Raw genomic sequence first — 23,088 nt, forward strand, 5'->3', positions numbered from 1 at the left:
GTTGAGTTATGTTTATCATAGTTTAGCCTTTGTGATGTATGTTCTTGATTTTCTTTGTTTGTTATAATAAAATGTCTCAAAGGGATGTTGAGTCATGTTTCTGTCAATAAGCCACATAGGCCGGAACTGTAGACAATCTGGGTGGAGATAAGGTGGCCCACCTCGGAGCTGAATCAGCAACCTGTCAATTAACCTTTGGTTTCCCACAGGAGAGCAGCTGAGGGGGGCATTGATCTCCACTCCAGTTGCTCCTCAGGGGATTCGAAGCATTGCAAGGGAAAATGAGCTCCCCCACCTAGGCTTGTGGGAGCAGGGAATGGAGGTCAATGTGGCTGAGTGAGGAGGTGTCAGTTAGGTGGGGGTATTTCTGTGTAGGAGCAGAGAGACTTGCTCTGCTTCTCACTATCATGGGAAGGCCCACCCTGCGCCCCCATCTGGCTTGCCTGGTCAGGACTGGATGAGGTTGGGGGTCTGGTTCTCAGGGTTGGAAATGGATGTGGCGCTGGCAAAGTAAATGGATGTGTGTTAAAGGGGCCAACTGGGGCATTGCCATGAGTCTGTCCATCTGTATCCATCTGTCTTTCCGCGGGTGATCTCCTCAGATTCCTTCACAGTGGGGAAGAGCTAGTGCCCAGATCTATGGAGAACCCATTTTCAAAGCACCAGTTTGAAAAACCCAGGAAGATCCAGACGGTGACCAGCTCCTCTGCTCCCCTCTCCTTCTGCAGCTCAGATGGGCTCAGAACCCTCCCCAACCTGACATCACAAAAGGACTGTGGGTTCTCCAGACAACCAGGTAAATAGATAAAGAAACTCCATCCCTAGGGGACTAGCTTCGGGGGGGCCTGGCTTGAGTCTGCCAGCCCCTTTGAGAGAGGAGTCACCTCCCCAAGTCCTGCTGATTCTCCTCTTCTTTTGGGGTTTCCTGACCTTTGGGGCCACTTCGTGCTGGGGGTTTGCCAGGTACCAAACAGCCTAATCTGGGGCTAGCAGAGAGAAAGGCAGAGAGATTATTGCAGAGGAGAAGCTGGGTCAGAAGCGGTCATCCTCATTGCATGCGCAGCACCAACCCACAGCGCTGCTGGATCTTCTTAGGAGATAAAGCCCCTCGTCTCATAACCCGATACGCCCACAGAAAAGGGAACTGACATTTTTATGTATCATTTCCTACATTTTTTTTTTAAGAAGACGAATTGAACAAAGAGAAATTCAAGCCTGGCGAGCTGTATGAACCCCCCTTGTGTTGTCAGGAAGCCTGGACCTCTATGCCCACCCTGCAGACCTCTGCCACTTGAGTTCTCCAAGGGGCTGGTAGTAGTAGGCTGTTAACCTGTAGGCGGCCCAGCCACTAGTCAGAGATGTGACCCACATTTGGCCAGGGAGCTGCACAGCTATTTCCTGAGCAATGTAGAGACTGCACGAGCCATCTCCCACTTTGCCCCATCACATCTCAGAGTTCCCTTCCTTGCACTCCCCCCCCAACTCCCTGCCCCCCTCAGCAGATCATGTCTCTTGGGCCTCTCTGTTCCTCATCCCTTTGCATTGGGATCAGGCTGCTTCCTCCTCTGTGTCCACCTTGCCTGGCACCAGCAGTAGGACCAAGGAGAGTATCAGTGACAGAGACGCCCTGCTCTTAGTGCTGATGGGTTGATGCCATCGCTAACGCCAGCTGCCAGGAGGAGGGACTGGCGGGAAAGTCCTGCTCAGCCCCTGCAGCCCTGAGATTGAAGCATGCTCCATCACTCTTCCGCACCAAGAGCCCTGCTCTGGGGCTGCCCCTCCACACGCCACTTGAAATGATCCGATTAGCGCTAAACAGAAATGAAGGGAAAGCCCTCAATAAACCAGCCTGCCCCCAAACAGCCCTTGTCTCTGAGCCAGCATGGCCTAGTGCTTGCTGGAAGAACTCTCCTCCCGCTCTCTGAGCCACAAGCCCCCCAGCAGAGATTGATGGGCTCCCAGGGAGGGGGAGGGAATCTGCTTTCCATGTGGCTCTGAGGCCAGAGGACGCTCAGGGAAAAGCAGGGCTCTGGGAGCCACTGTCACATACCCAGAACACTGTGGAGCGTCTGGTACTTCTGGGGATGGCGGGATCCCTTCCCCGCCAGCATGACCTCACACATAGTGTGTATGATGTCACACTGCTGCAGCCATTTTTAAGAGCACGCAGCACAGGGGCATCATTTTGGAGAGTGCCCCTGCCGGCGTGACCTTGTGTGTGAGGGCGCTCTTCAAATGTTGTCCAGTGACGTCCACCAGCCAAGTAGTGGATGAGGGACAAACTCTAGAAATGCGGGACTGTCGGGCTTAACACCAGCTGAGTGGCCTGCCTCTATGTAACAGGTCTGTGGCTATAGCCCAGTGGTTCCGTGTGAGCTTTGCACAAAGGGGATCCTGCGTTCAGTCCTTGGTGTCCCCAAATTCTCTGTCTGAATGGAGACTTTGGTTAGGCCTGGCTGAGTGGTGGAGGAGGTGGCTGTGAAGTGCAGTAGGGCTCTCCTGGGTAGGTTTGAATCCTGCTCACTGCCCTGGATAAGTTCCAGTCCCCTGAAAGGCATGTGGGCTTTGTGCTCTTAAATGAGCTTGGTGCTTTTGAAAATCCCACCCTGTGCTCCTAGTGGGGGAATCCTGGAGAGAAAACGGCACATCAGCAAAGAAACAGCAAAGAAATGGAGGAGAGTCTGGTGCTTAAAGAGCAGAGATACAGGCAGATTACACCCAGGAGGGACGCTGGGCAGCAGTGCAACGTGTCTGGGGTGATGGATTCAATGAAAGGTGAGACCAAATGAGGAGCAGGTGAATGGCAACTCCCCACAGGGCCCTGGTGCTCAGGCACCCCAGCTATAGGCACCCTGGACATGGCTAGATTGAATAAAAAGCAAACCGGGACCAACCTCCTGCAATGATCCTCTCCTGGGAGAAGCCCCCCTGGACCAGTAACAGCCAGACTCAAGGCAGGATAGAGGGTCTCTCAGAACAGAAGGGAGACCAAGTCCCTAAGCATTTCGGGCACTAGACAGTGCAGAGAGAGGAGCAACAGCAGATACTGGGGGCTATGGGGATGGGTGGGCGAGAGTTGCATCAGCACACGAGGCAGGTTGGGCCTGAGCTGCCTCGGGACTATCTGAATGCTTTGCATTGTAGAGTAAGTCAAGGCAGCCGCTGCTTAAAGGACGTACTGTTTCCTTCCCAAATACTGACGCTTTCAGCTGAAAGGCATCAAACAAAATGGCCACAGAATTAAAGCGGCGTGATTCCTCTGCGTGCATCGACGCTGAGAGAGGCTTGTGTTCGATTCACGTTGTTTCCAGGGCTGGTACAATATCAGGACAGAGCAAGTTCAGTGATGGTGACACTGGGTGTGATGATGCTTTAATCTTAGTAACATCTCATAATGATTTTTACATGTGATTATTAAATGTGGCATCCCAAGGGCATCCAGAGAGGGATAATATTGGGCAGCAGGGAATCACTCTAATCTGCCTGGGACCCATGGACAGTTCACCTTTCTTTCTGTTCCTTCTCCCCTAACACACACACATGCTATTTCAGTGTGCCCTATGGCCCTCTCTACACACATGCTATTGGATAGAGACTCAGTCATTCAGACAGCCTGATCCTGGTCTCTCAATCTTCCCAAGGGCCAGGAAAAGAGGCTGAGGGGGAGGAACAAGAAGGGCAAAAGGAGACAATAGGGACCAGACTGGAACAGGAGAGAGATTTCTTCTTGTTAAAATTCACCAAAATCACATTCTAGTAAAACTCCATCACTGGAAAGGTTCAAACCATCACTAACCCAGTTAACAAGCAACTGCTCACCTCATGAGGACTTCTGTTTTAAAAGGGAGCATTTGGGAGCAAAGATTAAGGAGAAGGCAGGACTCTGGGCTGTGCTTGAGGGAACCTGGCACAGGGGGAGTGGTGGGGGGCAGAGAATTGTGGCTCTTTGAATTCTGGTCAACTCTCTGTAGAGGAGCTAACAAGTGCAGGCTGCATAACTGGACTCTTCCCCTCTGTGGGGACTGGGATTCTATGCTCCACAGGGCCAGATGAGTGAGGGGATGCTATTTGGTTAATGAAACCCATGCTCCACAGGAGGCTTGAATCGAGCAATGCTCTAGAAGTACACCATGCTAACCAGTTGCACACTGGAGCAACCATCAGGGCTATTTCTCTCAGCCCACTGGGTTGACAGGGGCAGGGATTGAGACAAAGTTTCAATTTCATATATTTTCTTTATTACACTCAGCTATTTTCACCATTCTTGATTATTTATTTGTTTCTCTCTGTTTCTTTCTCTCTATTTTCTGTTCTTTCCTTCCCTCCAGTATCATCCCTTTCATTTCAGATTTTGTAGCCACTCACTCCTCAAACCCAGGGCTCAGAAGCCTTTGGAGCAGAGAGATCCCAAGAGAGCTGGATGAATTCAGGGAGTGAATTACTGGCAGGGAGGAACCCTTGTAGCTTTTCTAGGAATGCAGGTGAGAAATGACCCTTCCTTCTCTAAATTCTGGGGTTCTGGGCAGGCATGTGTGACAAATTCTATCCAAACCTTCCCCCCTCCCAAGATTGGTCCCAGCCCAGCGATGTCTCCAGCTGCTAATTACCTGTGTACTTGCCTTGGCAGTAGCAAACAAGGGATGTTTCCCACTGCTTAGAAGTCCCTAGTCTGGCAGTAAAGGCAGCTCTGGACTTTTTTCTCTAGAATCAAGTTCATGAATTTACAGAGAGTTTAAAAAAGCCAGAACCCCCAGAATCTGAATTGTCACATTTCCCAATAACTCTATGTAACAAACAAATGTATTTCTAATCTCAGGTGAGTGGAATTAAATCAGTTCTCAGTTGGAATCCTTCACCCTCAATGAAAACAATCAACTAACAGAGGGCGTCTGGCCACCTTCTTCGCTGATTGTGGTATTCTTTCTCCTCTTTCTTTATACTGCTGTTGTTATTTCGTGGAATGTCCGGGCTGGAAAGAGAGGGTGAGTTCACGCCATGGCGCGGGAGGAAAGAAGTCACCGAGATCCCTGAAAATTCCAGTGCCCCAAGGAAAACCTGACCCCTGAATTGCTGACGTGCTGGAGAGCTGAGTAGGAACAAAACTATCTGATCTGGCAATGTGGGCAATGGACAACAATCCACTGCAGTGTCATTGCCAAAGACCCACTCTAGTGATGTTGCAGACAGGGAAATTGGAAGGAATGGTTATTGTTCAGCCATACACCCTGTTACGCAGGGATGAGTGCACTGAGAAGAGCTGGAGTCAACATGCTCGTAGTTCCTGGGAGCCCCTTTCTGCAGAGGACACAACTGCAAGGCAGTGAAAGAGTTTGGTGCAATGGGACTGAGGCTAAGTGGTTAAGGTGGCAAACTAGCAATGTGGGGCCAGGGGCCTGCTGATGCAGGATTCAATCCTGCTGACGATGGAGTATCTGGAGTTTTGTGTTTTTGTTTCTTCCATTTTGGAGCCTGAGCAGGCTCGAGCGCCCCTGGCACTGGCTCCAGTCTCCCTCCTTAGGTCCCTGTTACTATTTCAGGGCGGGTGAGGCTGTGTGAGAGTCAAACATCTACCCCACATGCCCCCCTCTAATATCTCTTGTCCCTCCAGAGAACCACAACTGTCTCTTCTTTCTCACCAGGACAAGCAAAAAGAAGGTGACACTGAATGATTCTGATTGATAAAGGCAGGTTTAGAGGCTATGTAATTTTGAAAAATAATGATCACTGATTCCTAAGGCTACGATTTAGTCACGGAGGTTGTGGAAGTCACAGAATCCATTACTTCCAGCAACCTCTGTGACTTCAGCCTGCGGTGGTCGGGAGCTGCAGGGTCCCCCACTGCTCACGGGGGTAAGGAGCTATGGGGTACCCCTGCCACATCTGACAGCCCCTGGAGCTCCAAGCCACCACGGGCAGTGGGGGAACCTCTGAGCTTCTGGCTGCCATGGGCAGTGGGGTCCCCAGAGCTGCCCATGGTGCAGGAATGCCTGATCTCCCAGCTGCTGCAGGCAGCGGGGAAACCCCCAGAGCTCCTGGCTGCAGTGGGCAGCAGGGGAACCCCGGAGCACCCCAGAGCTCCTGGCCACTGGGGGGTTATTTATGTCAACCCTTAAAGTCCTGCAGCAGCTGTCCCGAAATTCCCAACACTGATCTCCCTGGTCACAAGCGTGAGCTCCACTGCCCAGGGGGTCACATAGACCAGACACGTGCCCTTTAAAGTTTTGAAATGCCTTTTTGTGGTTGTGAGCTTGGCAAGCACACCTCTAGTTGCGTTCCATTGTTGTGCACAGCTGCCCAGCTGACCGTGCCTGCTACATGAGCCAGACAAGCCCTTGCCTGGAGTAGACAGGAAATATTGGCTCTCCTGGGTCTGTGTGGACACACAGTTCTGATCCAGCCACAGAAACATTGTCATCTGTGAGCAGATTGCTCAGGGGCTGCAAGAGGAGGTTCATGGCAAGGATCAGCAGCAGGGCTGCCTGAAAGACAAGGAACTGGGGCTGGCGTACCACCAGCGAGGCCAACAATCGATCCCATGCTGAGCCATGAACCTGCCACTGTTAATTGGTGGAGACCCCACCAGCACCCCACAGTGGTTCCTGCTGAGGGGCCCACGTCACAGGTCTTTGTCATGAACAGCGAGGAGGAGGAGGACTATAGGGGACAGGTGCCCAGGGGTGCTGCATGCTGGGACCTGGTTTTGACACCAGCACAATCCAGTCACTCTCAGCAGCTGTGTATGGGAAATAAAATTTCCATCACAGGGAGGGCACCCGCAAAATTAGCAGTGCAGAGCTTTCGACTTTTCATTCATCTACTCGTACGACAGGAGGTAGCGGTACAACAGAGAGAGGTAGCGTTGCTGTCTGCTTTTCATTCCCCTCTAGAGTTGGGGGAGGAGGGGGCACCTGGAGCAGTTGGTTTATGTGCACAGGGATGTCCCTTGAATCTTCCTGAGCGATCTCAATGTAACTTCCATGGAAGCACTCAGCAATCCTCTCCCAGAAGTTAAGGACAGCAGCCTTATTCCTTCCTCTGCCAGGTGGCGATAACTTTGCAGGTTCCTTTACAGTAGCCAGGTTAGCGGCATACATGCTGTGGTTAGATGTTTGGCTGTGTGTGTGTGTGTTCTTCCTGTGTCCTGCTGCCCCAGCTCTGTGCAGACAGCTGGCACAGCGGACCGTGAGAGAACCGACCAATGACCATTGATCCGTTAAGGTCTGAAGGTACCTGGCCAGGTTTATTGTCAACGAAGCATGGTAATAGCCCCTGGCAGACTCTACGAGGATACTAAGACATGTATGTCCATGACAATGGCCGCAGTTCAGTGAATGGTGGAACTTTCCAGTCCTCCCTCGACTGGACAAAGACACTCCCCCTGAGATATATCTTTATACCCTGTGTGACAAGATGGCCGATGTTTGTATGGTGGGTCCTGCGCTTTTCTTGGTGGGGGGCTAATATACCACCCTTTGCCCCTGCTGTTGGGCTCCAAGGGCCCCCGCTAGTGGCCCGGGACAGTGGTAAAGGAGGGAAGTCGGGGAGGGGTCTGCGTTTGCTCCTCACTCTGAGTCACAGCCCCTCTCAACCCCTGTGGGTTCTTACCCTCTTCCACCTTGGGTGGGGTACCTTCGGTCCTTAGACGCTGGGGGGGGAGTCTCCCTGCCCTGCCAGGGCAGGGTCTCCCTTACTTCAGTTCTCTGGTCTTTCAAGTCTCACAACACACCTCCAAGCTCCAGTCCTCTCTCCTTCCTCCTTCTCCCTGACTGCCAGAAGCAGGGGGGTTTATTAGGTTCCTGCCAGGTAATTGGGTCATGCCTTAAGCCCTCAATAGGATATAAGCGGGGGTGTCATAAATTAACCAGATCACGCCTTCAGCCCTTGGTAAAATATAGGCAGGATGCTCTAAATTAAGTGGGTAACAGCAGGAAAGAGAGATTGTGATTGTTGCATAAGGGGAAGGGAAAGCAAGACCCTATGAATCTGCAGAAGTTTCACTACCAACCTACGACGTCTCCAAGATAGTATACATTTGTCCTAGGAAAGGGATTGTCTTGTGACTGGGAAGAATGTAACGAATCAGGAACAGTGGCTGGGGTCCACATGGATAGGGAACAGGGGTGTGTGTGGTGGGCGGTGAGGTAGGCATTATGCAGTGGCAAGAAGGGAAGAGTATGAATAATAATATTTGAGAAAAGTAAGGAAAATAAAATGAAACTGGGCTAGAGGAATGCCAGAGCTCATGGAGCTCAGGCTCTAACTCAGTGGGGTCTGGGCAGGAATTGTGTGTGAATGGGCTGGGATCCCCCACAGCTCCACATCCCTCAAAACTCCCACAGCCCCTTCCTCCCACCCTCTCCACTTCCCAGGTATCCCGTAGTCATATTTCTCCAAACCCCTGTGACGGAGACGGAGCTGCTCCATAATACTGATGAATGCTGTATGTTGCCCTGGTTCCTGCAATATTTACTGTCTGAATCATTTGGATTCGTTTCATAGGAGATCTGTGAGGAAAACAAGCAGGATAAGAAGAAAGTCTCAAGATGAGCCACCCTTGGCAAAAATAATGAATGGTTCTTAACTTTGGATATTCTACTGGCTGGCAGTAGCCAGCTTGCAGAACTGGGTTAGATGAGCAGGACTGGAGCAGTTTACAAAGGGACTCCCTACTCCAGAGGGGATAGTTGTTCACACAGGGTATTGTCGCCCAAGGTCTAGGAATGGGAGAATTTCAGAATTTCATTCCAGGAGAGGCAAAAGCACAAGGTCTGGCTGCTGGGGCGGGGAGAGGGGGGGGCACTCAGACATAAAGGAAAGGGAAGGAGTTGCAGTGAGCCCCGTCTTTCATTATGACACATGCGCCTCTCCCTCACCACCTCCCGGGACCTGATGAGCACCTGCTGGAACTCACTGCAGGGGCTACCCAGAGCTCTGAGCCACTGTTACCTCCCTACCTCAGCAAGAGTGATTTGACCAGGGGTTCTCAAACTAGGGGTCGGGACTCCTCAGGGGGTTGCGAGGTTATTACATGGGGGGGGGGGGGTCGCGAGCTGTCAGCCTCCACCCCAAACCCTGCTTTGTCTCCAGCATTTATAATGGTGTTAAATATAGAAAAAAATGATTTTAATTTATAAGGGGGGTCGCACTCAGAAGCTTGCTGTGTGAAAGGGGTCACCAGTACAAAAGTTTGAGAACCACTGGACTAGACTGTGCCAGCTTCCTGCTACACCAGCCTGTCTTCCTCACTAGCAAACTAGCAAGTAACAACCAGTTACCAGTTTGGGGGAGGTTTAGATTGGATATTAGGAAAAACTTTTTCACTAAGAGGGTGGTGAAACACTGGAATGCGTTACCTAGGGAGGTGGTGGAATCTCCTTCCTTGGAAGTTTTTAAGGTCAGGCTTGACAAAGCCCTGGCTGGGATGATTTAATTGGGGATCGGTCCTGCTTTGAGCAGGGGGTTGGACTAGATGACCTCCTGAGGTCCCTTCCAACCCTGATCTTCTATGATTCTATGATTCTGATATGTCAGGGGCAACACATAACTTGTTTGTATTGGCGTATAAAGATGGATCTCAGAAGGAGCGTCTTTGGCCAGCCAAGGGGGCAATCGGAAGTCTGGCCACTGACTGAGCTGCGTCCATTTTCATGGGTATAACTGTAGACATCGATCTGGGGAGCTAGGACCATGCTTCATTGGCAATAAACCTGACCAAGTGCCTTCACACCTGAACAGATTTTGTGGTCATTGGGCGGTTCGCTAGAGATCTGCTGTGCCAGCTGTCTGGGCAGAGCTGGAGCACCACACAGGGAGAACACACACAAGCAGCCAAACATCTGACCACACTGGTGACACCAACCGCTGATCTGGTAAGTAAGCAAGCTGCCCTCCGTAGGAATCACAATCTAACGTGGTAGAAAATTATGTATTAGGGAACCCGCTTATCCTCTCCCTGAAAATCCCCACAAAGTTTTAGAAGGCATGGATATGCTGGGTTGCTAGCAAAAGAGGTCCATATGAATTAAAAAAATATAGTGGGGAAGAAACATGCAATGGAATTTGTAAGGCTAGGGCAGACTGTAGCCTTGAAATGTAGAAAATTGCAAACTATAACCATGGCTGTTAAATGGCTAAGATAACATGCCACAAAATTGGTGTTGCAAGTAACAGAAACAAAGAAAGAGTTAAAAGAAGCAGGAGAAGCCACAGAGCTCTGGAACACTCCCGCTCTCCTAGCAGGGTGGCAAGCAGTCCAGAGACAGCAAGCATGGGAACAAAATAAAACACTGGAAACAGAGGTAAAAAACCTAGAAAAAAAGAGACGTGCTGTCCCCTGTTATAAATATTGGTGGCCAACAGCAAGCTTCAGGTAGCTACCCTGTGCCTGAAGAATGGGGACAGAAATGGAAAAAGGTAGCCATAGCAAAATTAAAAAATGGAACAGGAATCACTGCATAATAACCACCACCATTAGGGTAAAATCCAGATTCCAGAAAAACTTAAACCGAGACCTAGGGTATGCGTATACTACCCGCCGAATTGGCAGGTAGCGTTCAATCCAGCAGGGGTTGATTTATCGTGTTTTGTCTAGATGCGATAAATGTACCCATGAGCGCTCTCCCGTCGACTCCTGTACTCCACCGCCGCGAGAGGCACAGGTGGAGTTGACGGGGGAGCGGCAGCAGTCAACTCACCGCCGTGAAGACGCCACGGTGAGTAGATCTAAGTACGTTGACTTCAGTTACATTATTCACGTAGCACCCGCAGAAGGAGGGGGCAGTTCAACACCCATGTCAGGGGGTGCCTGGAAGTGACCATAGCCTTACAGCCCCTCCCCGTCACAGAGACACCCCATAGCTCCCCCATTACAGCCCTCCCGTCACAGTCACACCCTCATGGACCCTGCCCCTCACAGTGACACTCCCATGGCCACAATGACCCCCTGTAGTCCCATCACCCCAGGAACCTGCACCCCTTTCCGCTGTGCCTTGGGGAGCCCACACTGAAAATGCCAAGGTTAGGGGGCTTGACTCATAAGGCTAAGCTCCAGCGTTCACGTGTCATTTTCTTTCAAACTCTGATAGGGATACTAAACAAGCCACACTAAGGCTGGGAAGTTTTGAATAGGTTTACCTATCTATCTGCATCTAGGCCTGCAATCCTTCTATTTGACAAAACCGAAGTTAATACTCTTTGTACACTCAAAACAATTTCGAAACTTACCGCAGTTGTCCGAAAGTGTTTTGGTGTTAATAATTGCGGCTATGTGATATTTTATCTAGGTACTTTCTCAGAGGCCTCAGCTGTCATTTGCTACTTCTTGCTGGGAGCCCCCTCCCCCACCCACTGATTTTCCGTCTGCTCCTTTCTTTCTCCTCTTTCCCTGTCTCACCCCTTCCCCTCCTCTCCGGCAGGGAGACTGAGTCACGTTCCTGTCCCCAGGGCATTCCCTCTCTCCGGCTCGGCCCCTGCAGCGGCGACCAGGAGCTGGTCCCAAGAGCCTGCCTGCAGCGGGCGCTCAGGGCAGCGCTCCGCGCCCGGCAAAGACAGAGGGGAGGCTCCAGCCAGCAGCCGGAGACAGGCCCGGGGCTGCTGACACAGGAAGGGGCTGCTGCAGCGCTGAGCGTTGGGTGCTGGGAGGAAGGAGGCGGGCAGCAGGCAGAACAAAGCCCCGAGACCAGACACCTGGGCGCGGATGCTCCTAAAATCCCAGGCGCTGCTCCCTCCATTTTGACCCGGGAGCCCGGGCTGAGCAGCTGCTGACTCCCCGCACCCCAATGGGGGTCTGGGCTGGGGGGAGCCCCTCATTAACCCCTCCCTGCCCAGCGGCGGGGGACTTTCTCCAGCGGGGACCAGCCCCCCGGGCTGCAGACTGCAGGTGAGTGAGAAGCTCCCCTGGGAAGTGCTGGGGACGGGCAGGAAAGTGACTCTCTGCCCCAGGGGTTCTCGGGTCTCGCAGCCCCGGTCAAGGGCCCGGCGAGGGTCGGAGCTGCCTGCTGCAGCTCTGGGCAGGACCGGCTGGACAGGCAAAGCCCCGGGGGCTGCAGGTGGGGAAAGAGGCCCCAGAGCTGGTCCCCCCGCTTGCCTGTGTGGGGGCGGAGGGGTGGGGAAGGGAGGGATGAACAATGAGCCAGAGGTGGCGGGACGGGACAGACCCTGCGAGCTGGAACGAGGAGGAGTCCGGTGGCACCAAGTAAAGACTAACAGCTTTATTTGGGTCTAAGCTTTTGTGGGTAAAAGAACCCCACTGCTTCAGATGCATGCTTGTTTTTGTGGATACAGACTAACGCGGCTTCCCCTCTGATACCTGACACCAGGCAAGTGTGACCCGGGGGAGTCTGAACTGTCTCTGGGAAGGCAGGAGATTTCAGGGGGAGAAGACCAGGGGAAGAGGTAGGTGTGGGGGGGGAGGGGGGGGGAGAGTTAAATGCATCTTCTCTGGTTTTGTCACTTTCCCCTCAAATGTTGAAAAAAATTCTCTCCACTTCTTCCTCCTTTCTCTCTAATGATCAAATATGACTATCAAATCCACCCCATGAAGTGAGCTGCAGCTCAGGAAAGCTTATGCTCTAATAAATATGTTAGTCGCTAAGGTGCCACAAGTCCTCCTGTCCTTTTTGCGGATACAGACGAACAGGGCTGCTACTCCGAAACCTGTCAAATCCACCTGGTTCCCCGCACCCGACTTTTCTCTCAGAGGATTCACCTTTTACCCTCCCAGATATTAACCCATTTTCTTTCTATTTCTCAAATCTCAATCTAAAATCTCCTCAGATATGTGGGTTTCCCCTGCCCATTCCATCTGCAGCAGTTTGTCCTTGTTTAGGTGGGAAATTGTTGCCCAAATGGGATGGGGGGTTAGTGGGTGCTGTTTGGGAGAGGCCTGAAACACGGCTGAATCTGGGGTGGGGATGGTGGGGTGGCCAGTCTCTGCCAGCAACAGGGCCTGGAAGGGGCACAGGAGGGGAAGGGGGAGCCAATGTCCCCCCTGGAGGATCCACTCTCAGCTGCTGTTTCCCCCCCCCCTCAACTCAGCCGCCTGCCCATCTCCTGCTCTACACCTCCTCCCTTGCATGAGTGACACAAAGGGCTCCCTGCTCTGCATGTGAATGGTGGGGGTGGAGGGAACCATCACTTTCTGATCCTTTATTGAACATTCCTGTTGAATCCCCTCAAACTTTCCCCCTTTTCCCCTGTAATTATTGAATTACCCTCAGATCTTGGTGTTTTTCTCTCCTATTGTCAAATATTATTTTTAATCCATTTTTTCTCCCTAATTCCTAAAGATCGATATAAAATACCCCCCCCCAAAATTGCCCCACTTTCTCTGTAGTTATGTTACTAAGGTAATATGCTCTTGAGATTTCTTCCTGCCAATCTAAATATAGAATATTAATGTAAAAATCTCATTAGATTTTGTCCTTTTCTCAAATTCTTGAATATTACAATAAAATTATTGCTACTGTTGCTCTTTTCCTTTCTGTTGATAAAATATTGATAAATCACTCATTTTGCCTCTTTAGCTATTATTGATCATTGATATAAAATCAGGGTGGATTGATTTAAAACAAGGCAATTTAAATCAGCAATTCAAATAATAATTTAAATAACCCAGTGGGAAGCCTTGATATAAAGCACTGAAGTTTAGTAAACTTTTCCACTTGTAGTTGTTGTTGGTTTTTTGTCTAAAGAAAGGTGCATTCCCTTTGGTTGATACAACGATTACAACATGTTGATTTAAAACTAAATAGACACTTTACACTAGATTAGGCAGAGGTGCTGGAACAATTTTTATAGTGGGGGGTGCTGATGATGGAAACCATTGAAACTATGTATTTGGTGTTTGCTATTACTACTTCAAGCCCCGGGGGTGCGGCAGCCACCCCCAGCCCTCCTAGTTCCAACACCACTGAGATTAGGTACATCTTTTTGCTACCAAGGAGGATACACTATAACTAGATACATTATATAGCTTAACATTTTCATATTTTTATTAATTGTACATTTTTAGTACATTAGAAAATGGTGAATGATATATTGCTTATTTAATAGAAAATTAACTTTTTGCTAGTGATTCTGTGTTATGCTGCATTAGGATGGTAACTAGAATTTAATTAAACACACAAAGCAGCATATAAAATGTATTTTTATGAAACTAAATCATCTGAAATGTCTTGGATACATAAACTTCTTTTATCAAAACATGTTTCACATTTACAACTAAGTGATTTATTAAACAGAGAAAATAACTCTAGTTAGTGAATTAAACTGATTATTTCAGGTCAGCCTGGGAAAATGTTCCAATATACCTGAAAGAGACTTCAGCTTACATTCCTTGTTGATGTCTCTTTGGGTATGTCTACACTATGAAATTAGGTCGAATTTATAGAAGTCGGTTTTTTGGAAATCGGTTTTATATATTCGAGTGTGTGTGTCCCCACAGAAAATGTTCTAAGTGCATTGAGGGCATTAACTCGGCGGAGCACTTCCACAGTACCGAGGCTAGAGTCGACTTCCGGACTGTTGCACTGTGGGTGGCTATCCCACAGTTCCCGCAGTCTCCGCTGCCCATTGGAATTCTGGGTTGAGATCCCAATGCCTGATGGGGCTAAAACATTGTCGCGGGTGGTTCTGGGTACATATCATCAGGTCCCCGTTTCCTCCCTCCCTCCGTCAAAGCAGCAGCAGACAATAGTTTTGCCCCTTTTTTCCTGAGTTACCTGTGCAGACGCCATACCATGGCAAGCATGGAGCCCGCTCAGCTCACCATCACCGTACGTCCCCTGGGTGCTGGCAGACATGGTACTGCATTGCTACACAGCAGCAGCAATCCCTTGCCTTGTGGCAGCAGATGGTGCAGTACGACTGGTAGCTGTCATCGTCATGTCCAAGGTGCTCCTGGCTGCGTCAGCCAGGAGTGTCTGGGCAGACATGGGTGCAGGGACTACATTAGAAGTGACTTGACCAGGTCATTCTCTTTAGTCCTGCAGTCAGTCCTATTGAACCATCTTATGGCGAGCAGGAAGGCGATACAGATTGCTAGCAGTCCTATTGTACCATTTTCTGCCAGGCAGACAAGAGATGAGGATGGCTAGCAGTCCTACTGCACCATCTGCTGCCAGCCAAAGACGTAAAAGATAGATGGAGTGGATCAAAAGAAGAAATAGATCAGATTTGTTTTGTACTCATTTGCCTCCTCCCGTGTCTAGGGGACTCATTCCTCTAGGTCACACTGCAGTCACTCACAGAGAAGGTGCAGCAAGGTAAATCTAGCCATGTATCAATCAGAGGCCAGACCAACCTGCTTGTTCCAATAAGAACAATTACTTAGGTGCACCATTTCTTATTGGAACCCTCTGTGAAGTCCTGCCTGAAATACTCATTGATGTAAAGCCACCCCCTTTGTTGATTTTAATTCCTTGTAAGCCAACCCTGTAAGCCATGTCGTCAGTCGCCCCTCCCTCCATCAGAGCAACGGCAGACAATCGTTCCGTGCCTTTTTTCTGTGCGGACGCCATACCAAGGCAAGCATGGAGGCCGCTCAGCTCACTTTGGCAATTAGGAGCACATTAAACACCACACGCATTATCCAGCAGTATATGCAGCACCAGAACCTGGCAAAGCGATACCGGGCGAGGAGGCGACGTCAGCGGGGTCACGTGAGTGATCAGGACATGGACACAGATTTCTCTGAAAGCATGGGCCCTGCCAATGCATGCATCATGGTGCTAATGGGGCAAGTTCATGCTGTGGAACGCCGATTCTGGGCTCGGGAAACAAGCACAGACTGGTGGGACCGCATAGTGTTGCAGGTCTGGGACGATTCCCAGTGGCTGCGAAACTTTCGCATGCATAAGGGCACTTTCATGGAACTTTGTGACTTGCTTTCCCCTGCCCTGAGGCGCATGAATACCAAGATGAGAGCAGCCCTCACAGTTGAGAAGCGAGTGGCGATAGCCCTGTGGAAGCTTGCAACACCAGATAGCTACCGGTCAGTTGGGAATCAATTTGGAGTGGGCAAATCTACTGTTGGGGCTGCTGTGAGGCAAGTAGCCCATGCAATCAAAGATCTGCTGATATCAAGGGTAGTGACCCTGGGAAATGTGCAGGTCATAGTGGATGGCTTTGCTGCAAGGGGATTCCCTAACTGTGGTGGGGCTATAGACGGAACCCATATCCCTATCTTGGCACCGGAGCACCAAGCTGGCGAGTACATAAACCGCAAGGGGTACTTTTCAATACTGCTGCAAGCTCTGGTGGATCACAAGGGACGTTTCACCAACATCAACGTGGGATGGCCGGGAAAGTTACATGACACTTGCATCTTCAGGAACTCTGGTCTGTTTCAAAAGCTGCAGGAAGGGACTTTATTCCCAGACCAGAAAATAACTGTTGGGGATGTTGAAATGCCTATATGTATCCTTGGGGACCCAGCCTACCCCTTAATGCCATGGCTCATGAAGCCGTACACAGGCAGCCTGGACAGTAGTCAGGAGCTGTTCAACTACAGGCTGAGCAAATGCAGAATGGTGGTAGAATGGGCATTTGGACGTTTAAAAGCGCGCTGGCGCAGTTTACTGACTCGCTTAGACCTCAGCGAAACCAATATTCCCACTGTTATTACTGCTTGCTGTGCTCTCCACAATATCTGTGAGAGTAAGGGGGAGACATTTATGGCGGGGTGGGAAGTTGAGGCAAATCGCCTGGAAGCTGGTTGAGGGAAATCGCCTGGCAGCCAGACACCAGGGCGGTTAGAAGAGCACAGGAGGGCGCAGTGCGCATCAGAGAATCTTTGAAACCCAGTTTCATGACTGGATAGGCTACGGTGTGAAAGTTCTGTTTGTTTCTCCTTGGTGAAACCCCCCGCCCCTTGGTTCACTCTACTTCCCTGTAAGCTAACCACACGCTCCTCCTCCCGTCAATCACCACTTGCAGAGGCAATAAAGTCATTGTTGCTCCACATTCATGCATTCTTTATTCATTCATCACACAAATAGAGGGATAACAGCCAAGGTAGCCTGGGAGGGGTGGTGGAGGAGGACAGGAAAATGCCACACAGCACTTTAAAAGTTTACAACTTTAAAATTTATTGAATGCCAACCTTCTGTTTTTTGGGCAATCCTCTGGGGTGGAGTGGCTGGTTGGCCGGAGGCCCCCCCACCGCGTTCTTGGGCGTCTGGGTGAGGAGGCTATGGAACTTGGGGAGGAGGGTGGTTGGTTACACAGGGGCTGTAGCGGCTGTCTGTGCTCCTGCTGCCTTTGCTGCAGCTCAGCCATACACTGGAGCATACTGGTTTGATCCTCCAGCAGCCTCAGCATTGAATCCTGCCTCCTCTCATCACGCTGCCACCACCTTTCAGCTTCAGCCCTCTCTTCAGCCCGCCACTTACTCTCTTCAGCCCGCCACTTACTCTCTTTAGCCCACCACCTCTCCTCCCGGTCATTTTGTGCTTTCCTGCACTCTGACGTTATTTGCCTCCACGCATTCATCTGTGCTCTGTCAGTGTGGGAGGACAGCATGAGCTCAGAGAACATTTCATCACGAGTGCGTTTTTTTTTTCTTTCTAATCTTCACTAGCCTCTGGGAAGGAGAAGATCCTGTGATCATTGAAACACATGCAGCTGGTGGAGAAAAAAAAGGGACAGTGGTATTTAAAAAGACACATTTTATAAAACAGTGGCTACACTCTTTCAGGGTAAACCTTGCTGTTAACATTACATACATAGCACATGTGCTTTCGTTACAAGGTCGCATTTTGCCTCCCCCCACTGCGTGGCTACCCCCTCAACCCTCCCCCCTCCCCGTGACTAACAGCGGGGAACATTTCTGTTCAGCCACAGGCAAACAGCCCAGCAGGAACTGAGTGTCCCCTGAAGAAAAGCACCCTATTTCAACCAGGTGACCATGAATGATATCTCACTCTCCTGAGGATAACACAGAGAGAGAAAGAACGGATGTTGTTTGAACTCCAGCAAACATACACTGCAATGCTTTGTTGTACAATGATTCCCGAGCACGTGTTACTGGCCTGGAGTGGTAAAGTGTCCTACCATGGAGGACGCAATAAGGCTGCGCTCCCCAGAAACCTTTTGCAAAGGCTTTGGGAGTACATCCAGGAGAGCCACGAATGCCAGGGCAAATTAATCCTTTCACATGCTTGCTTTTAAACCATGTATAGTATTTTAAAAGGTACACTCACCAGAGGTCCCTTCTCCGCCTGCCGGGTCCAGGAGGCAGCCTTGGGTGGGTTCGGGGGGAACTGGCTCCAGGTCCAGGGTGAGAAACAGTTCCTGGCTGTCGGGAAAACCGGTTTCTCCACTTTCTTGCTGTGAGCTATCTACAACCTCATCATCATCATCATCTTCTTCTTCATCCCCAAAACCTGCTTCCATGTTGCCTCCATCTCCATTGAAGGAGTCAAACAACACGGCTGGGGTAGTGGTGGCTGAACCCCCTAAAATGGCATGCAGCTCATCATAGAAGCGGCATGTTTGGGGCTCTGACCCGGAGCAGCCGTTTGCCTCTCTGGTTTTCTGGTAGGCTTGCCTCAGCTCCTTAAGTTTCATGCGGCACTGCTTCGGGTCCCTGTTATGGCCTCTGTCCTTCATGCCCTGGGAGATTTTGACAAAGGTTTTGGCATTTTGAAAACTGGAACGGAGTTCTGATAGCACGGATTCCTCTCCCCATACAGTGATCAGATCCCGTACCTCCCGTTCGGTCCATGCTGGAGCTCTTTTGCGATTCTGGGACTCCATCATGGTCACCTCTGCTGATGAGCTCTGCATGGTCACCTGCAGCTTGCCACGCTGGCCAAACAGGAAATGAGATTCAAAAGTTCACGGTTCTTTTCCTGTCTGCCTGGCCAGTGCATCTGAGTTGAGAGTGCTGTCCAGAGCAGCCACAATGGAGCACTCTGGGATAGCTCCCAGAGGCCAATACCATCTAATTGCATCCACAGTACCCCAAATTCGACCTGGCAAGGCCGATTTAAGCGCTAATCCACTTGTCAGGGGTGGAGTAAGGAAATCAATTTTAAGAGCCCTTTAAGTCAAAAAAAAGGGCTTCATCGTGTGGACGGGTGCATGTTTACATCGATTTAACGCTGCTAAATTTGACCTAAAGTCCTAGTGTAGACCAGGGCTTTGAGTCAGTGGCTTTGTCCCAACACCTGTGATGACTTTGCCAATCTGTGGCACCCAGTGGCACAGCCCCTGGTGCCCACAGGTTGAAACCCTTAATGATCTACTGTGCTGTATTTATAAATCTTGACCTCAAAAGTTAGATGCTTTCCCCCTGATTGCTTCTTTACATAGAAAAGCAGCCTTTAATGTCAAACTCCTGGATTCATCATATTTATTTGTTATTTAAATATTTTAAGAGATTATAATAAGGCTAGGCCTTCAAATATTGTGTATTAAATTCAAAATTCATTTTAAACAGGTTTTTTTAAAAGAAAAACTCATACTAATTTAAATAATAAAATCAAAAGAATCTGATTTAAATAACATGAAAAAATTAAATAAAAATCACCAATTTTTATACATCCTGTCTAAAATCCTCACATTTTCCTACTTTCCTCTCTAATTTGTGAAAACTGACCCCAAATTCCTCAGATTTCCTCCCTTTTCTCTTTAATTACTGAACATTGAGATCACCTCTCCGATTTTGCTATTTTCTGTGTAGTTATCAAAAACGAATTAAAAAACGAATCTACGTTTTAGAGGTCTTCCCTATGTTTATTTAATTGTAGCAACTCCTGTCTGGAGGGAACCTGTTTTCCTGAGTCATTCCCCAGATTAGAAGCTGCAGGGGGTGGGGTTGATGTCCTAAAAACCAACTTTCCCCTCTCATTTGAGAACCATCTGTGTCCTCATTTATCTCCATTAAAATGTTGGCTGATGAAAGTGACGTCTCCCATATTTAGTAGACATCAAAGCCAGAGGCTTCCCCATATTTGGGGGATGAGTGTTTCCCAGCTGCTAACCGGACAGTTGGCTGGACCCTTACCTTTTCCCCAGATCGGGCAGGATGATGGGGTCACTCCCCTGGGGGCAAACAACTTCAATTTGTCCTCTCCCTCCTTCAACTGTTTATGAGCGGGATAGTGGGGGTTGGGCTGAGCAGCCTTGGGTTCCAGTTTATTTCTTATGTTCCTAAAAGCCGACGCTTCAGATCTGGAGCCAGCCCCCTGCTGGGGTTCTCTCACCCCACGTATTCTGGGTATTTATTTATTTATTTATTTATTTTGTCTTCTTCCTCTGAAGCCTCAGAGACTGCCATGGCTGGAGACAAGACACTGGGTGGGGCCAGGGCTCTGTGATAGCACTGAACATTCCCTCTCGCAGCTGTTTGGCTGGTGGGTTCTTGCTCACACTCCCAGGGTCTAATTGATACAAATTTGCGGATGATACTAAACTGGGAGGAGTGGTAGATACGCTGGAGGGTAGGGATAGGATACAGAAGGACCTAGACAAATTGGAGGATTGGGCGAAAAGAAATCTGATGAGGTTGAATAAGGATAAGTGCAGGGTCCTGCACTTAGGACGAAAGAACTCAATGCACAGCTACAGACTACGGACCGAATGGCTCGGCAGCAGTTCTGCGGAAAAAGACCTAGGGGTGACAGTGGATGAGAAGCTGGATATGAGTCAGCAGTGTACCCTTGTTGCCAAGAAGGCCAATGGCATTTTGGGATGTATAAGTAAGGGCATAGTGAGCAGATCGAGGGACGTGATCGTCCCCCTCTATTCGATATTGGTGAGGCCTCATCTGGAGTACTGTGTCCAGTTTTGGGCCCCACACTACAAGAAGGATGTGGATAAATTGGAGAGAGTCCAGCGAAGGGCAACAAAAATGATTAGGGGACTGGAACACATGAGTTATGAGGAGAGGCTGAGGGAACTGGGATTGTTTAGTCTGCAGAAGAGAAGAATGAGGGGGGATTTGATAGCTGCTTTCAACTACCTGAGAGGTGGTTCCAGAGAGGATGGTTCTAGACTATTCTCAGTGGTAGAAGAGGACAGGACAAGGAGTAATGGTCTCAAGTTGCAGTTGGGGAGGTTTAGGTTGGATATTAGGAAAAACTTCTTCACTAGGAGGGTGGTGAAACACTGGAATGCGTTACCTAGGGAGGTGGTAGAATCTCCTTCCTTAGAAGTTTTTAAGGTCAGGCTTGACAAAGCGCTGGCTGGGATGATTTAATTGGGGATTGGTCCTGCTTTGAGCAGGGGGTTGGACTAGATGACCTCCTGAGGTCCCTTCCAACCCTGATATTCTATGATCACAACAGTAGAGTCAGCCTAGGTCAGATTGGCAGCGACCTTAAGTATTTCCTTCCTTCCTCTAGAGTGTGGAGTGCCAGGTCACTTGCCAGGATTATCTGGGTGTATCTGACTGATTAATTTCCCTGCCATTGCTGGGCCCTCTGGCACTGGTGCAACTGTGTCCCTCCACTCCTCTTCCCGTAGCACAGAATAGTTTAGGTTCCTGTGGGCTGTGAGACTTTGGTCTCAGGTCAGTTGTTGGGTTTAGTGTGCGATGCTGGTTGGTGCTGGTGGTCTGTGATATACAGGAGGTCAGGCCAGAAGACCAGGGGGTCCCTTCTGGCCTTAAACCCTGTGACTATGGCTCAGTGACTCTGACCAGAGTATCCCCAAACCCCATGACAAATGGTCTCCATAAGGGGTTCCTTTCTCCAACCCTGAGATGCAGCCACCTCTGGGGTGGGTCAGTGGCCGTTATTGGCCAGTGACAGGGCATGGAAATTTCTTAGCATTTGTGGCTGCTGCCTGGGCCTGGGCCTGGGAACATGGGTGTTTCTCTGAGGAAAGAGCGAAGGGGCTATGGCTGAGACTGCCGGGCTAATGGGCTGCAGAGCCCTCTGGGGAGGTAATGCCCTTTACAAGCTGGGGGAAGATGGCATGACTGGTTCTGGGACTCCTGACTATGAAATGGAGGCAGAGCCTGTTGCTGTGGAATCCGCGGCCTTCGCTGGGGACTCTGGCTTGTAGGAAAGCCCCCTATTAAAAAATAGCTGTGGACGGTGGAGGGGGCCCCAGTTTCTGAGGGCACTGTGAAGCAGGCTGGTTTGGCCAGTGCAGTCAGGGAACACACTGCTCAGGGGGCCTGGGTCGCTGCCGGGTATTACTTTTACCAGGAGTCCCCACCTCGGTGAAAGACCAGCTGGGGAAGGCCTGGACTGTCCAAGGGCCCAGCCTAGTAGAGCTTCTATGCTCATGGGGAGAACGGGAAACCCCTGTGGCAGGGACACTGAAGGACCGGGCTGTGCTTGCAACAGGGAGACACCCTGCCAAAAACCTCCCCTTCCCACTAGGCAGCGCTCTCTGTGACTGTGTACCTCCTACAGGCTCTTTCTGAGGGCCTGTCTCAGAAGAAAGTGGACGTTTCATTCCTGCAGGACTCTTGCAGAGATGCAGGCACCAAACCAATTGGCTTTCTGATTGGAGAGGGGAGGTTTTTCTGAGTCCTGGTTCCACGGGGAGTGTGGGAGTTGCCTTTCTCTTTGCAGATGGGCTGGCCCTGCAGGCCGTTGTTCCAGGACGTTTATTGATGGGTCAAGCTACTTTTGAGCAATATCATCTTTTTTTGATTAATGTGTAAAATCCTCCTGGAGGGAAATACAGGGAACTTTTTCTTTTTTTTTCCTTCCCAGCGCTTGGGTGCTCTTTTGGCAAATTGGTTTTTTGACAGGTGATATTTTAATTTGGGGTGGGGGGGAGCAATTTCAATTGTACTCTTAACAACAGATTGGATAGGAGTCATCTGGAACCTCATCCACTGTCTGCTCAGTGACTTTCAGCTCTTTGACAGGCTGCTGACCGGACTGATGTGGGATAGTATAACCTACACGCCCCCTGGGTGTCGTGTTCTGGCCCATCTAGTGGCACCAAGACCACTGAGCTCCAGAAGTCCCAGGTTTGATCCTGCCTGCTGATGACCAGGGTCTGTCAGTGTTGCGACAGCATTTCCAACCTTATGCCCAGCCGTACAGCTGGTTGAGTACCGGTACCAGCTCTTTGTCTAGGACCCACTTGGGCAGGGCTTTTTATGTGTTTATTCATCATTTG

At 50.0% G+C, this 23,088-nt stretch overlaps 1 protein-coding gene across 3 annotated transcripts in view; it reads left to right on the plus strand.

Annotated features, from left to right (window-relative positions):
• The first annotated feature begins 11,419 nt into the window (after nt 1-11,419).
• Nucleotides 11,420-23,088, plus strand: part of LOC311514130 (uncharacterized protein) — a 34,636-nt gene continuing 22,967 nt past the window's right edge. Inside the window, exons 1-2 of one of the 3 annotated variants that reach the window (XM_084616540.1) lie at nt 11,420-11,878; nt 12,283-12,393. The gene's annotated coding sequence lies outside the window, so the exon portion shown is untranslated. Of the gene's footprint in view, nt 11,879-12,168; nt 12,394-23,088 lie in introns of those variants that run through there. The other 2 variants (XM_084616542.1, XM_084616541.1) reach the window with 2 other exon arrangements.

Source organism: Lepidochelys olivacea (assembly GCF_965140295.1).
Source record: "Lepidochelys olivacea isolate rLepOli2 genome assembly, chromosome: 28".
NCBI classification, from domain to species: Eukaryota; Metazoa; Chordata; order Testudines; family Cheloniidae; genus Lepidochelys; species Lepidochelys olivacea.